We start from the raw sequence: 10,267 nt of genomic DNA, 5'->3' as shown, positions 1-10,267 counted from the left end.
AAAACAAATAAGTTCTAATGAAACACAGATGGTGCAATATGCCGTCAGAAGCCAGTGTCCTTTTGTTTTCAATAATAGGCCTCTTTAACCCTGGATTGAAGGGTGAACACTGTTATTTTATATAAAGTGTGAAAACTCCAAGCAAGATTTGAACAGAAGCGTCACACAGAGGTGTTCAGTAACCCGAATGACAGGCTCAGTGAATTATGTCTTAGTATTCAGGAAAGAGAAAGAATGCTGCTCATAAATTTTGATATTACTTTATTTTAAGGTTTACTGCCTCATGACTGTCATTAATGTATGGCAACATACCTAGTCTTCCAAATATAATATTTTTTATTACTTTGCTCTCGTTGAATCATTCAGTGAATTCCAACATTTGAGCAACTCTGACATATAATATGGTACACTGAGGTTAAATAATGCAATTATGAAAATTCATTGCTGTTATGACTTTTCAAGATACAATCAAAATGTCAAAAGAGGGGATACCAGTATTTATTTATTTTATCAGATAATGTGGCATGTTGAGGGTTGAACCCTTTTTTTAGCCATTACCCATCCAAGCACAGATGTGGCTTGCAAGAAGGTTAATTGTTTCTGATATTTCTATTTCACAATGATTATCACCTGTACAGGGTGTAAATCAGCAGCAAAGTCTGTTCTCGAGAATTGCCCAAAGAGATATCCATGTCAGTCTTGTATGTAGAGGCACCTGCAAAAGAGCTCAGAATGTCAGCCCCACTGTCAAAGGTCAGGTATCTTGCTCGTAATGACTGACTTCCAACAGGGAGATTCCATAGGCATAAGTGGGACAGCCTATTTACACAAAAATGTGCATGACAAAATCATAAAAGAGGACAGTTAGAAGAGCCATGGTAAAAAGCAAAAAAAAAAGTTCAATAATATACACAGGAAAGTATCGTTCATACAAATTTCAAGGGACCAGCAAACAATGCTGTTTTAACAGCACTTCCTATTTAATTACAGAACAGTGATTTCTATTGTCAGGAATCTAAGCCAAATGCATAATGTCAGTTTTTAATGAAGTTATAGTAACTGAAATCAAATTTTAATTAGAGAACAATGAAAAGTATCATAAATGTGTGTTTTTTTGAAAATATGGCTGGAAGTGAACTTTTAAAAAGTATACATTGCAAATGAACTGCACTTGAACCCTACCTGTCCCAATGTAATCACAGACATTTTTAAACCACAAAAGCAAGGTGTCCTCAACTTCAGGGTATTGAGCAAATCAGAAACATTAACAAGTTGCATCCACAGTTTGCTGTTCGTAAGCCTTTTTTTGACTCTGTGTGTGTGTGTGTGTGTGTGTGTATTATTGGTCTCTGTTGACATAGATACAGGAGAGGGGGATTAGTTAAAATATCTCAGTTTCCTGTTATAGTGCTAGTTGAAGAATTAAACTTCTGAACAATAAATGAATTACTGACTCCAAATTCAATCCATTATTTGATGTTTATATAGATCAATGTATACATTCCACAGCTCACAGGTAAGAATGGGATTAAAGAGAGTCTCCAACGAGGTGTGAGGTTGTAGGCAAGCCCTGGAGTAGAGTGGTAATAAATTATAAAGCAGACTGCTACATCAATACAACAGACAAAATGCTTTAAAGGGATAGTGCATACATTGTCACCAAAATCTCTCGGAGCTGCATCTGCATGCAAGTGTCATTTAACTTTTGAAGTCTAAAGTTGATAAATGGAAGACAGATGTTCCGAAAACTGTAAAGGATGTTTATTTACAACTGAATTGATGGAAATGTAGCCGTCATAGATTTCAATATAAATTGAAAAAAAAAAAAAAAAAAATTGTACAATCCAATTGATTTTGATAGCCATGGCTATAGCTGAACTTTAGATCTATTGCATTTGATTTTGGTTTTGGGAATAAAAATCCATCACTTCTCTGACATTAGGGCAATACATGCCATTATAACCCAACATTTTAATCTGTCTTACTATAAACATTATCAAAGGTGTGTGACTGTATTCTAACACTCACATAAAAATACTTTGAGAAATATAAAGACGTATTTTGGAAATGTACCACTATTATACGTATCCACTAATATGTGTGATATAACTTCAATAGGAATTGATATTATCCAGTATTGGTTCTTGCCTCATTTATCCTTTTAAGATCAAAAACAGTGATCTATTTAAACAGTCTACCCTACCAAAGAAAGTCTCGATGTGTACTTAAATGCTTGTTACATCCAGTGGCATGTGTGTAATGGAACATCATTCTACAATAGGATAGCATTTGACATCTTAACTGTATAGCTGCTGCACCACTCAAGTGCTCACTGGCGACCTAAAGCTTTGCAGAGTGTATCTGCAGTCTCTAGAACTGCACTATAAGAAGTAGAAGCACTTTAGCATATTGATCAGACTGGCTTATTTCAACAACAACGAATTTATTATGCTTGCTCTGACTCTTGTACCTTCAACCAACTTACGGCAGTTAGTGTTCCTAAACATGCTGTCCGTACGACAGCCATAAAGCAGTAGCTCAACTGTAACTGCTGTGAAACCAAAACAGATTAAACAGTGGCTGGCTAGGATTCAGTCAGCACTGAACATCAAAACACAGACATAACAAAGGGCAACACAATTCAAGGGTTGGATAATCTAGTTTACAACACAAACAATTAGAATAGCTACAGACAGTTGGGACAAATCATAAATGAGTTGTGGTGTCAACTAATATTTCATATTACAAATAATACCCATGATAATTACTATGAAGTCAGAAAATTCATATGACTTTTAACATATTTGTTTACACATCTGTAGTGGTTGAAATGTTAGTCTATGTGAAGTGAGGCTGAAGCATACAAGGGCCAACTATGATGTTAGCAGGCATCCTGCAGTGTCCGTATCCACACTATACTGTATATACAATGTGTTTTGCAGCTTTTGATAAACCTGGTGTTTCACTTGTTTTTTCTCAGACATTCATTACATCTGCAAACGAGTTGCTTAAGACTTCATTGAAAAACTTTAATAAACCTGTGTTACCCAAATGTATACAAGGTGATCTATAAAATACTGAATGTGCAAAACACAGTGGGCAGGATTTTCAAAAGGTCGTAAATGATAACTCCAGTGTTTCATGTTCATGTAATCAACAAATCGGTATGTAGCATTGATTTTGGCATTTTAAAGCACCCTTTATGCGTATTTCGTTATTAAATAATCGTGCTAATGTGATTTCTGAAATTGTGTTGATTTACAAAATAATGGACTGTATTTGATTTTAAATACATAGATTGTATTTGAATTGTACAAATAGATACCTAAGAGTAAATAATGAAATCTTGGTATAGAAAATGGCATACTAATACAAGAAATTCTTGATATGTATTTTTTTTTTCTACAACTGCAAGTTGCCCTGGGTAAGGGTGTCTGATAAGAAATAAATAATAATAAATAATAATACACTGTTTTTTTTTTTTTTCCCCCACCCCTATATGTGGGATATACATAGTAAATATATGAATTTACAGTGAAGAAATAATTTATTTATAACAAAGACCATGTATTGTTTCATTAACCACAGTAGCAAAAAAACAAATATCAAAAACAAAAACTATTGTGTTTGCTGTGTAGAATATGGCCCCAAAACAGTGTAAATTAACACATAGATGTTTTCTTTTTTCTTCCCACGTACGGTTTTAAACACCTTTCAAGTTGAAAATCACAGGAATACTGAACCATGTAATGTATTAATGTAAGGAAAACAAATTAAAGAGGATCAAAGCTAGTCTAAAAGTAGGCCCACAAATGCAGCCATGCCCTGGAGTAGAGCTTGCCATCGAGACCAGAATGGGAGATTATGATTTATGGAAGAACTCACCTGAAAGGGACAATTTCTGCAATATGTGCCTAGAATCGGACTTAAGTAAACCCTTATCAGAGACTCTGGGAGGTCTGGGTATCCACGACTAGTGTATGGTGCAGGGTTGTCATCGCAAGAGATTTATTAACTTCAATAAGGATCTCAGATCGGTGCCAAGTTAAATCCCAGCGTAATTAAATCCTTTTGCGGATTCTTTTAGAAACAGGTCATGAGAAGCCTGCAGTGGCGTCAGAAGGCAGTGCCACACACACATGGACACACACAGTCAGACAAATGCTTATTCACAGATAAATATAGAGCTTAAGACAAACACATATGCACACACACACTGCAGCACTTACTGGTGAAGTTTATCTTACAATTTAAAAGTATTATGTTTCTAACAAGCTTTAAGCAATAAATGCACATTCATATTAGAGAAATTCTCCACGTATGTTCCAAAAAAAGACATTATTTCATTTTTAATATTGTCTCATGCACTATATGACTATATAAATTCCATCTGTACATTATCCAACACTACTGGCTGTCCTCCCAGGCTTTAGCTTTGAAAGTTGAATTAATGTTATTTCTGTACTGCTTATTTAAATATACCCATGACTTCAGTCTCCTCTGGCACTGTATGCCTGCTTGCATTGCCTGTGTAAAGGCTTCATTTCTTCTCCATTCTAATTGTCTTTCATCTTTTTTTTTTTTTTTTTTTTTTTTAATCTAGGCAAACCTGGCATGAAACTTAGAAATTGTTCTGTCAACTGAAGATGACCACACTTACTTAGCATAGTTTCTGCATCTCTGAAATTCTGCAGTTCTCTTCTTTAATCCACAAAAAATTGTTAATAGGTGTTCATCTTTATAAATCAGTTCATATTAATACCCCTTTCGAATGATGGTCACAAATGGATATGAACTTCTGTTTTTGGCAGTTCTGGATTTGTGACTACTGTTTAATTATTAAAAAAAAAAAAAAAAAAAATCCTCAAAAAAAATGTAAAAACTATTGTGGCAAAGTGCCCACCCCTGTATGTATTTTGTGCTGTGTGTTAATGTTGGTGTATAGTCATTGGTACATGGGATATAAACGGGTCTGTGTAACAAAGTGTTTAAAATGTATATTTGTATTTAGGCACAAGGATTGCACAGCACTTCATGTGCAAGTAAAATGTAATAATATGTGAGCATGGGGAATTGCACTTTATTTTTATTAGTTAATTCACATGCAGTTGTACCGCGACTCCAATTGAATGATTGATTATCAGTCGAGTCTCGGTACAGCTACATAAAAGCTACATGTTTTCACTCTCTCAGGGTTGTGTGTTTGGTGAGTGGAGAACAGGATTGGAGACAGAGGTAAAGAAAATAATAATTCTTAAAAAGAAGCTCATCGTGTTTTGTCTGTGTAGTCCGTTTTGTGTGTCTGTTTATTTTGGCTACCAATGCCGTGTCCTGTATTTTTGTTTGTTACCACCATTTATTTTCTGTCTGTCTGTGCACTATTAAATGCTGAGCGAGACCAGTCGCTCAGCTCCACCAAACTCCACCTCTCTCTCTGTTTATTTCCGGGTTTCTGTTTCTGGTCTGACGTCCACTACTCCGGCCGTCTTTGTGACACTATTCAGTTATTGTTCCTATGGTGTTCCATTCAAAGTCATGTGAATTTGTGCTTTACAGTTTCATTCTCTGAAGAACTATTGCATGAGACCATAATTTTTAATGAGCCTCCTAGGAACTATAGGACCTGTGATCTCTTGGAGAAAATGGCAACTAAGCAACAGAAATGAGATACAGATAATGTAGATTTCTAAAAAGCAATGACATGAACATCTGCCTTCTCTTTTTTAGATTTGGTGCCTGTGGGTTATGTTAAGGTGATAGACCAGGATTGGCCAGGGATAAGCACATACACACATAATATCTGTTCCATATTTTATATTTTACATTTGAAAATAGTATGTGTTTTACAAATACAAATGGAAAACCATATAGTATTTCACTGCTATTAAACAGCCAAAGTGGAAATATATGAAATGTATGCAAAGGTCGAGGCTATACATTTTCAGTTATACAGTTAACAGAGAAATTGATGAGACTGGAGGGATATAAAAATAACAGTTAAATATGTTTGTCTGTTCTTTTTGTAAATATTTGATTGTAAAACAGTGTTATCATCTCAATGCTTTTACTATGATTGTTACCTTCAAGTAGGTATGGAGTCTCTTTTTCCATATAAGCTGTATTAGTCTTACTTCCTTAACCTTTTCTTGGGTCCTTGAGAATGTACCCTCACAAGTATGTCTTTCCTATGGCCCACTGACTAATACAGTAGTACAGGTGAGGCTAATACAGTACTAAACTAAATTGCATGGTTTGTATTCTGTCCCTCACCCAATACAACCTAGAATTGAACTACCTTAGAGAGAGGCTTGTTCTTACAAGAAAACAGACTGCAACTAGGTATGTTGGCGAGTTTGCAATAATCTTTTAAACAAACTTCTAACAGGCTTATAATATTCCAGCTCTGATTAGCGAAAGGAATGAATTGTTCTCTTTAGAATCCCTGTACACAAAGGGCGCTGCTGTCATGATCAAGGTTAACGCATTGAACCATCAGGAGACGGCCTGCTTTGTTTAGTAACAACACTTCAGGTACTCTTTGATGTAATTAACAAAGTGTATTGCAAATGTACCTCTTTCTCAGAATAGAAGTATAGTCAAATAAGAGTTCTTATGAACATGGCAATCATTATCAAAGAAAAAGAAATCTGCAACACAAAATAACATAAATAATGTAAATTCTGAATCGAATCAGAGGTCTCAGTTGACTGCTCCTTTTAACTTAACGCCTTGTAATATAATCCTTTTAATACAGCAGTCTGCATGGAAAACTGCTCACAACAATTCTTCATTGGAGCTTCTCTTTCGTTTTTAATGTCAGGATCTGGGCAGGTGTGGCAGGCTGGCGAGTGGATAGAGGCCCAGAGACAGTCTGTAGTTCAAAAAAATAACTATCTAAAAAACTAACTATTTTCTTATAAATAAACGCAAAAATGAAAGGGCACAAGGGCCAAAATAAAGGGATTTAAACACAAATAAAGCAAGACAAAAAGCAAACCTAACAAAAATAACAATTTCCAGGCTGGACAATGCCTTCACTGGATTCAAACTTTCAAACATACAAACAAAACACCAACCTACTTCCTTAGCTCCCTCCTCCAAATGAGAAGCAGAGGCCTCCTTTTATGTCAGGTGGCTGGGCACTGATTGATCGTTAATTAACCTAATCAACTAATCAACCCCAGCCACCTGAAGATAATAAACCCAGGCAGGTAGGGGAAATTAACCCCATCCCTGCCAATTTAAAAAGGGCAGAGCTTTGCTCTGCCACAGCAGGTTTCTGCGCAAACTGGGTTAATGTAAACAATGTTTTTTTTTTTTTTCTTATAGCATATTGTAGAAATTTGGTTTATTTTTCTAAATAATTTAAAAGAAGCACTTCATGCTTGATGGTATATGAAATCGCTAACACTGTCAGTTGAAGGAATGTAACCATCCATGCATACCAGTCGTCTAAGGGGCAATTAGGCTTCGAATGTGGCTACTTGGCACGTTTGTGGGGTTTTTTGGATCATTTTGGGTAAACATAAAAATTCTAGGCATAGTAAAACACAGAGTAATACTAAAGCATTGTAAAAACCTATGGTTAATGTAAATGTATTGTCTGGCTAAGCAGATGCAATGTAAGTCAAAAGAGCTTCACTATAACGTTTCTGGATGTGTTTTTTTTTTTATGGTTTTTGAATTCTTACAGAGCTCAGACCGTTTGAGGGTAAGTATTCTCAGTGCAGACTCTTTTAGCCAAGAGGTACATGCTAAAAGATTTATAGAATGAAATTGTGCCAGGGGTGATTTTCACAGTTTGCTCAGAACAACAGCTTTTATAATTGAAACGGCTTTTGAAAAACGTGTACACATACACTAAGTAAGTTAAAACTTGGTAACAAAGTGGTACACTTAAACAAGAGCATTCTAAAGCTTATAAACTAAAAACTATGCTAGCAAGCAGGTTTTAAATAAATGTTATTTTCTTCAATACTTTATGTTGCAATGTGTTGGCTCTGGTGGCCACAAAAAAAAAAAAAAAAAAAAAAAAACATGATAATACTACAAAAGGTCTCAAATTAAATATTGCTTTGGACATGATTGTGTATTTCTTTTCCTCTTTAAAAAAATGAATCCAATGTAATTAATAATATTGTACAGAATCAGATGGGCTTCAGCTATAACTCTGAAACACCTGTTAGACCCATAATACTAGTTTGCTATTTCTGAGACTGTTTCTCTGTACTCTTTTCCCCCAACTATTTGACTCATTGCCCAGCTGTGGTTTTAACATCCTAACTGCTCTGGGTATACCCTAGTCCCAATGATACTGGTCTACATTACAGGTATCCACTCCCTCCAGACATATAAACTGCTCCAAAAAACAGACCACAAAGTAATTACTGACCCTCTCAAGGGGTTTTAAGAGGCACTGAAGGGCTGTTTGTGTTTCATGACAATAATTAACAAAAGCACCTCTTTAATCCCTGTACAGGTGGACTCTGTAAAATTGCTCCCTACAGTTGGCTTTTTCAAGATAAGTTTGCATTAGAAAGAAACAGATACCTCTATTACAGTATATATTGCAATATTAACTTGATTTCATAAAACTGTAACCGGCACACCATAGCTATGGTCCTTAGGGCATCTGTTTTAACAAGGTGTGCACGAAGCCAAACCCCAAACTAATACTAAATGCTCTACTTAAAAGTGATAGTCAAATAACAAAACAATTTTTTTCCAACAATTTTAATTACATGTGTTTGCACTTAAGAAGCTTCACAAAAAACACATTTTGTTATTTCTAACAGTCACACAGATGTTCTTCATTCATCAATATTTGGAGGGGTATCCAGGCCTAATGGACAACTACCCTTTACCAAAGAATTATCAAACAATAGGTAATGTTTTGATCAAACAGATCACCTATCCATGTTTAGCCCAGTTGCTGATATGCAGGGTTATCTGCTCAGTTTAATTCCCCAGTTGAGTAATACAATGTATTACAGGGATAAGATAAGTACAGGAGCCAGTAACAGTAACGTATGTCTTTGTTCAAAACACCACACAATGTGAGGCTCAACTCTCTGCTACCACCCCCACGCTGACTCGGGAGCAGTGAAGACAAACACACTCTGTCCTCGGAAGCGTGCGCCGTCAACTGACCACTTCTTTTACACATTGCAGGACCTCAATGCAGCCACCTTAGAGCTACAGCACTGGAGGACAACGCAGCTCTGGACTGCTTACAGCCAAGCCCGCAGGTGCCCTGCCAGACCACAGGGGTCGCTGGTGCACGGTGAGCCGAGGACAGCCTGGCCGACCTAAGCCCTAACCCCACCAGCCAATTATGTGCTGCCCCCTGCAAGCTCCTGTCCACGGTCGGCAGTGGAATAGCCTGGACTCGAACCAGCGACGTCCAGGCTATAGGACCCATCCTGCCACTCGGGAGCCCCTCACAGCAACCTTTTAATCTCTGTCTGTTATTCATTGCAAAGTGATGTTAAAACTACAGTCCCAGCAATACTAGATAGATATACTCATATCTTACTATTGAGCAAGCCACTACAGAATCCGTCTGCGAGGTAATTACTGACCCTCTCCAGAGGTATTGCATGGCACTGAGGGGCTGCTTGAGTTTCTTTTAGAAAAAAATAACAAAAGCGTCCCTCTTTTCCCTCTGCACAGATGGATTCTCGTCCCAACAGGCTGAAAGAGGAACAATACAATGGAAAGTTTTGGGTTTTTTTAAACTATTTATTTTCATGCTGTATGATAAAGGTTTTAGTGTATGCAACGATTTTAAACCTTTCACTGGGAATCAATGATTTAGCATAAACACAATTACTAACAGAATACAAACTCTGGACTGTTTTTGTTTATGTTGGTGTAACAGGTATGTATTAGCTGTACTGTAGCTCTCTAATATACTGCCAAACATAACTGGAATATTTTTCATCAAGGGGGCAACTTAAATCATGCATTAGTATCTGTCTCATATAGTACAAGCGCATGCATGCAGACTGCCAGACAAAACAATATGAAGTACACCGGCTGGGTGTCAGTTATTACACAAACCTTCCACCCCGGGGCCTCTCACTACTCACGCTGCCAAGTTAGTGCCAATGCACCACATGATGGCAACGTTTATACATTTAGGCAGCCGTTGGCTTTTATATTTAGCAGTCAGCCTTTTAGTGAGGAATGAGATTTACTTTTTGTCATTTCAACTTAAAGTCTTATTTTCACTTGGTGGTATATTCATAATCTTTTAATGTATGCA

Source organism: Polyodon spathula, chromosome 12, assembly GCF_017654505.1.
Source record: "Polyodon spathula isolate WHYD16114869_AA chromosome 12, ASM1765450v1, whole genome shotgun sequence".
Classification (NCBI taxonomy): Eukaryota; Metazoa; Chordata; class Actinopteri; order Acipenseriformes; family Polyodontidae; genus Polyodon; species Polyodon spathula.
The sequence above is the reverse complement of the archived record's forward strand: the minus strand, read 5'-3'. Positions refer to the sequence as shown.